We start from the raw sequence: 7,346 nt of genomic DNA on the forward strand, positions 1-7,346 counted from the left end.
GTGTCACTGAATTGATCAAAAAGTTCATCATACTTGTTAAGAATCAGACCAATCAAAGGGTGAAGGCACTTCGCACCGATAATGGAACAGAGTTCAAGAATTCTGTTCTCAATCACTTCTACGCTGAGAAGGGTATCCTGCGTCAATTTAGTTCAGCTCACACACCTCAACAAAATGGTGTTGCTGAGAGGCGAAACAGAACACTTAAAGACGCTGCAAGGACAATGTTGTGTGACTCAAAGTTCCTGTTTTCTTTTGGGCGGAGGCAATAAACACTGCCTGCTATGTTCAGAATCGATTGCTCATCAACAAAGGTCAAATGAAAACCCCATATGAAATTTACTATGTTCACAAACCATCAGTCAGTCATTTTCGAGTATTTGGCTATCCTTGCACCCTTCTTCGCCTATATGCCAACCCGAAGTTTAACGCCAAAGCAGATGACTATTACTTTGTGGGGTATGCTACACGCACAGCTTATAGAGTCTATAATAATAAAACCAAGTAAATTGTGAAATCCTATGACGTGCGTTGGTTAGAAGAGAATCAGACAGGCGCTAGAGTGGGTCCGAATTGGTTGTTTGATTATACATCACTTTTTAAATCGTTAGACATGTACTCAAACAACGTCTCTCGAGCTAATACGCATAGGAAGGGCATCTCTGAAGATGAAGACAAAGAATTCGTGTACAAGCCAGTATCCAAATCCTCTGGTTCATCAAAAGGGAAAGCTAAAGCCTCCTTTGAGGGAGATACCTCTGGTTCTCATAAGGGAGGATCTCCTGCTGCACCTGAGGGGGAGTCTTTTTCAACATCAGAGGGGGAATCATTTTCTACTCTTCAGGAGAGTCCATTCGTGGTACATGATAGTCCTCAATCAGTCCGTACTGATTCCACCGATGCTGGAACGACACCTCATATGTCTGTAGAGAAAGAGTTAACTCCAAACGATGCTTCTGCTGTCTCCTCAACATTCATGGAATTACTCTTTCCTGATCTTATTGCAGATGACTATGTCGCAAAAACATCTGGGGCTGCCGAACCAGCAAATGAAGGAGGGATCAACATTCACACTCTCCCTGTCTCTTTAAATGATATCAGCCAAGAAATACCCTCAAGAGTTCAACGCGATCATCCGATCGAAAACGTCATCGGCCAGCTAGAGGATGGGGTCAAAACTAGAAGTCAGAGTGGAGACGTTAATACATGTCTGTATTCTTGTTTCATATCTCAAATTGAGCCCAAGAATGTTGAAATGGCTCTAAATGAACCTAGCTGGGTGGATGCAATGCATGAGGAATTGCATCAATTTGAAAAACTCAGTGTTTGGAAGTTAGTTGAGTTACCAAAGGGCAAAAAGTCTCTTGACACACGGTGGGTCTATCATAACAAGTAGGACGATTCAGGAGTCATTGTGCAAAACAAAGCTAGACTGGTAGTTCGTGGGTTTCAACAGGTCGAGGGTCTTGACTACACTGAAGTATACGCTCCCATAGCGCGCTTGGAGGCAATTCGTATCTTTCTAGCATATTCTTCTTATATGAACTTCACTGTTTTTCAAATGGATGTCAAGACTGCCTTCTTGTATGGCAAGGTGAAGGAAGAAATCTACGTTGATCAACCTCCAGGGTTTGTCGACCTGAAGTTTCCTAATCATGTTTACAAGTTGGACAAAGCGTTGTATGGGTTGCATCAAGCTCCTAGAGCATGGTATGCAACTCTAACAAAGCATTTGCTCGAACATGGTTACACGCGCGGTACTATCGATCAAACATTGTTCATAAAGCATGTCGACAAGGACCAGATACTTGTTCAAATATACGTCGACAACATAATCTTTGGATCAACCAGCCAACAACTTTGCAAGGAGTTCGAAAGTGTAATGAAGAAACACTACAAGAAAAATAGCCTTTAATGACGCGCAAACAATGACACTCACAGATTCACGTTACCCATTTTTGGGCGTCCTTAAAAATAATGTCAGACTTCCAAAATTTGAAGGATAGTGGACACGCATTTTTGCGTGCCCCTAAATTAGTGTCTCAAGAAAAAAAAATTAAAAACACGAAGGGCGCTTTATCTTAAACGTGCGTCTTCTGTAGGTGTCGCATTATAATTTAAAGGAAACGCGCCTTGAGAAGATAACGGGGGAAACGAAACCCTAAAATTTTGAAAACCCGCCTTTCTTTTCTACCTTCTTTTCTTTATCTTCACAATCGACTCTCCCCTTTTGTTTCTCTATTTCGATGGTTGTTTCCCTCTTGCCCTAATCGTCGTCGCGAATCAAACACCGCCAGGCAGTGGAAGAAGATGATGAAGTTTGTCGTTGTCGTATGCCGCCATCCCTCGTTGTCTCTAACTATCTCTGCCCTTTCTTTATTCTTCGCTTCTATGATCTCAGCCTCTTATTCACCCCTCTAAATCCTTACTTGTGAGTCCACACCACGCTTGTTTTTATCTTGTTATGGAAAATCAAAGAAACATTCAAAAAACCCTAGGGTTTCGCTGTGAGACCTCGTTTCTTCTTATCAGTATCGGATTTCTTCTTGGCTGAGGGGCCAGATTGATGAGACCTGTGAGAATTCTGAGATCGATCATTGCTCCCTGTGTGACTATGTGAGAATATAGAGATTAATGGCTGCGACAGGGTTTAGGAAACCTCCTTATATCTTCTCTACCAGATGTAATAAATGTTGGGTCAAGTCTCTAGCTCTGCATTCTCTCTACCTCTGCATTCCCTCTCTCTCCCTCTCTCTCTCTCTCTCTGGAAAACCCTAATCACCCTTCTGGTTTTCTGAACCAGGAAAAAGCGTGGTTTGTGTATTTGTAAACCCGATATAGAGATTTTTGGGTCCGATTTTTAGGGATTACCATAAATCCCCCTAAATCCAACCATTACACTTGTTCATTCATTCCCCATAAATCCCTTCATCTTGATTACGATCTACAAACCCCCTAAATCCCACAGTTAGAGTATCTACCATGGATGCTCTACGCCAACCTAATCTCGATCTTAGTAATTCTTCACCCCTTTCATCAATTTACACCAAAACCCCTCAAACACCAACCTCTTCAACTTTTCCCTATAAGTACCGATTATCTTCTTCCAGTTTCAATGGTTACCATAGCAAGTGTAAAGTACCAACACCACCTCAAGCTTTACCCAAGGAAAATTCGAATGAATCAGTTGAATCCAATAAGAAATTGATTGATTCAATCGCTAAAGGTTTGATCAGGCTCGCTGCTGCAGTCTCTGTTTGTTTTGGATTCGCCAGCTCTTGCCGAGTCCTTGACAATAGCATTCCCAACTTCTCATACTCATGAGGTTGGTGTTCAGTTCGATCATCCTTTTTAGTAGTTTGTTTGGGTTGTGCAGATAAGGTGTTCAATCTATTGCTTATATGGGTTTGGTAAAATTTGATTTCGTAACAGGTGTATGCTGTCAAGCGAACTCTCATAGAGACTTGGGGTTTGATCAAAGAGACTTTTGTTGATCCAACTTTTAATCATCAAGGTATGATTCATTTCTGTTGTTTTATGTCATTTGGTGTCAATAAGTTTAATGTAATTTTATGTGTTTTCTGTAGACTGGGACTGGAAATTCCAACAAACAATGGTGGAAATGCATCCACTTAGAACAGCTGATGCCGCATACAGCAAGATTAAAGGAATGCTTTCTAATCTTGAAGATCGCTTCACTCGCATTATCAGTCCAAAGGTGCAACTTTTCCCATTACTTTTACAAAAATTGTCCCTGTGGTTTCTAAAAGAGTTTTCAGTTTTTGACTAAAATTCAGAAACAACAGGAACCATTTTTGTAACTTATTCTTACTCCTAGATTCCAAAAGGGGGAACTTACTCTATTTTCTTTTCGGAAATGATTTGTACAGGAATACCAAAGTTTTAGAATTGGAAGTGATGGAAACGTACAAGGAGTTGGACTATTTGTGAATACTGAACCAGAAACCGGGCATCTGGTTTGTGATGCTGAGACTTGAACCTGAGACCTCAGTTATGGATTCTTATTTATTTTTTATTTTTAAAAATTTAAAATTTTTTGTTTCAGGTTTTATTGTCCTGTGTTGAGGGTAGCCCAACTGCTAGAGCTGGAATACATGTAGGAGATGAGTTGATTGAAATAAATGGAGAGAGTTAAAGGGATTAGTGGTGAAGCTGCTGCACAAAAGCTTAGAGGTTATGTTGGGACAAGTGTTACAGTCAAAGTGCACAATGTAAGTTTCTTACATTTAAGTTTGGTAGGAAGGAATGGAATGGTTGATTCCTTTCCAAAGGGTTTTATAGAAATTTGTGCATGTTCATATTTCTGATCTACATGGAAAAAAGTTGGCCATTGACTCTAGTTTAAGAGAGGTGAAACTACCCCAGGAATTCATCAAACTTTCTCTTATATTAAGTGTCATCATTCCTCATAGAACACCAAATGGTCATGTATCCAAAACCGGATATGTAAAGCTATTAGCCTTCTCCTAGGTGCTTATTAATTCTCTAAATCTTAGTCTTACTTTATAACTTCATATCTTAAATTCATCTAACAACAAGCTTTTGTAAACAGAGTGCTGCTACAGATATGAAACACGCCATTCGTGAATTTGAAAATCAGGGTGTTGAATCTTACATTTTGGATCTCTGAAACAATCCAGTAAGTAGCCTAAAGTTGACTTTAGTAAACTTTTGTTTGAATATTTACTAGTATTTACATATATATGTTTATTTATAGGGTGGTTTGGTGAAGGCTGGACTTGATGTTGCTCAAATATGCCTGGATGGAGATGAGACTCTAGTGAACACAATAGATAGAGATGGGAACATGCTTCCTGTTAACATGATCAATGGCCATGCTGTTACTTGTGATCCGCTAGTTGTTCTTGTAATTTTTTTTTTTGACATGAAAATCTATATATTCACCTTCTGTTACATCTTTTGCTAGTGCTGCCATGGCAGTGAGACAACGACCACATCAGAAGAAGTATAAGCTGAGAATTGGCTGTGTTAATGTGTCCCATTTTCATAAACCTGGTAACAGGGTGCACACAAAGGCTACAGCTCAAGAAACATGTGACAGTTGGCGAAAAAGGTGTTGTTTTATCCCCCCCGCCCCTTTTTTTTTTTTTTGATATTTTAGATTTGTATAAACCTAATATGGTTTTGATTTCTGAAATAAATTGATTTGTGCAGGGGAAACGAGGTTTATAAGAGTGGAGATTTATCAGAAGCTGAAGTATGTTATTCAAAGGGTATTAGTTCAATACAACATACAAAGACACCTGGCGTTTGTATACAGCCTCTTATTTTCTGTTATAGCAATCGTGCAACTATACGCATGGCTCTTGGAAGAATGAGGGAAAATGTCTAAACGACTGTAGAATGGCTGCTGCATTAGATCCCAATTTCATGAAGGTCAATAAGCTCCTATTCAGAGAAACCACTTAATATGAAAGGAGAGGCTCTTCTCATGGTATGTGAATGTGATTCATAATCTTTGTTAGTTTAATAATTGAAATTGACTGATTTGCCCCTACTTATTACACAGCTGGGGAAGCATAAAGAGGTGGTTCAACTGTGTGAGCAAACCCTAGATATGTAGGGTACTCAAAATTCTACCAATTTTTTTAACTACTTTCCCTTTACTTTTGAGTTTTAACCTCTTAATATTATATGATATTTATAAATCAGGGAGGGGAACTTCAGTGGTGAAGATACTGTTAGGGTTACCACCATGAACAAGCATGGGAAGCATGATTTGGATATTCCAGTCATTTTCAACCCAAGAAATGATCCTCCATTTATTAATATCCTTGAGTTCATCATGTTGGAGAATGTGACAGAAGATGATATTCACTTTCCAGGTCATATTCACTTTCCAGGTATATTACAGTTTACAAGAAATAACAACGTACTTTTATGTATTTGCTTATTGTGAAAACATTTTACTTTTATTTCTTTCTATTACAGTTTACAACACTGCACTTTTCATTTATGCTCTTACAAGATTTGTTGTAAGTCCTTTGATCCCAAGCCACTGATAGACCCTTGTTGAATCTATCATAAACTCCAGGCATTTTAACCCCTGATTCAAATACGTGATAATATTAAGATAATTCCCAGCTTTCAAGATGTGGGTATCTCCAAGAAAGAACAAAGTTCAATTCATAATAATTCTTAGTTGCTAAACAAAAACCTCTAGGGAGTGGTCCCCTAAAACAGTCCTAGGACAAAGTTAGTGCTCTTGACATAACAAAACAGCCATAATACCAGAAAAAACCATCCTACCCCTGGCCAAAAAGATAACAGAAATGTCGGGGCTTATCAATACCAATGGCACAAACTTTCACCTTGTCCTCAAGGTGAAGGAAAGAATGGGTCGTCCTTGCATTCCTATTCAAGTGCGGTTGCCAAAATGAAAGGTAAACCCGAAACAACTCAAACTTCACGTGTAACATCAATAACTTAAGAGAATAGACCAAAATCTCCTATGACTTCTTCTTAAGTGAATCATGTTGCTGTTGTTCTCCTTCCATCTCTTCAAGTTCGAACCCTTGTTTGGTGGCTTGCCCTACAATCACTGGCTCCAATTCCTCTAAGATCATCTTGATAACTTTATCAACCTTCCCATTCTTATTACTCATCACACCTGAGGAGAAGTATTGGTAATGAAAACTGGGACCCTCGCTTGGTATCCTCACCACCTCAAAAACATTCTTGAATTTATGTGAGACTTCACCAATGACTTGTGCATTCCTACCTTTTTTCACAACTTCCCAACCATTCTCATTAGGATCTAAGGTGATGTACCAGCCATATCCACCAGAAGCAACTGATGCATTAAAGCCCTTGCTATGTAAACTTGCTAATTCAGCTTCAAGTCCTTTAGTAAAACCATCACCTGAATCATCTAAAACCTTAAGGGGGCACAACAGGAACTCTTCCAGCCGATAAAGCTCACCATAAGTAACTTCACTTCCACTTCCATTTGCCCCAGGAAACTTATTTGGCAACAACTTTAACATCAAATCTTTGCTAACATCTTTTCCCTTTTTAGCAATAACAAGTATTTCTTTATCTATCTCTTCATCAATCCCTTTCTTCTTCAAATTCTCTAGGATCCAAGAGCTCTCCATACTCTTCTTGTTCTCACCAGTAATGACATTACTTCCACCAAGATCATCATAACCAGCTGTAACTGTAACCTGTTAAAGACCTTTTTCCTGTATTTTGATTCCAGCAAGCATACACCAATTCCCCTGCACTCTTTCTTGGGGAACCATAATATCACCCAGGGGTCCTGATGTTTGGACAAGGTGACATTAGAATCTTCAGTAACATTT

The 7,346-nt window shown here is 39.2% G+C and overlaps 1 pseudogene; it reads left to right on the plus strand.

The window, feature by feature from the left end:
- The first annotated feature begins 2,982 nt into the window (after positions 1-2,982).
- On the plus strand, positions 2,983-6,044 carry LOC111915501 (carboxyl-terminal-processing peptidase 3, chloroplastic-like; annotated as a pseudogene).
- Positions 6,045-7,346: the final 1,302 nt, after the last annotated feature.

The sequence above is a fragment of the Lactuca sativa genome, chromosome 2 (genome assembly GCF_002870075.4).
Source record: "Lactuca sativa cultivar Salinas chromosome 2, Lsat_Salinas_v11, whole genome shotgun sequence".
Taxonomy (NCBI): domain Eukaryota; kingdom Viridiplantae; phylum Streptophyta; class Magnoliopsida; order Asterales; family Asteraceae; genus Lactuca; species Lactuca sativa.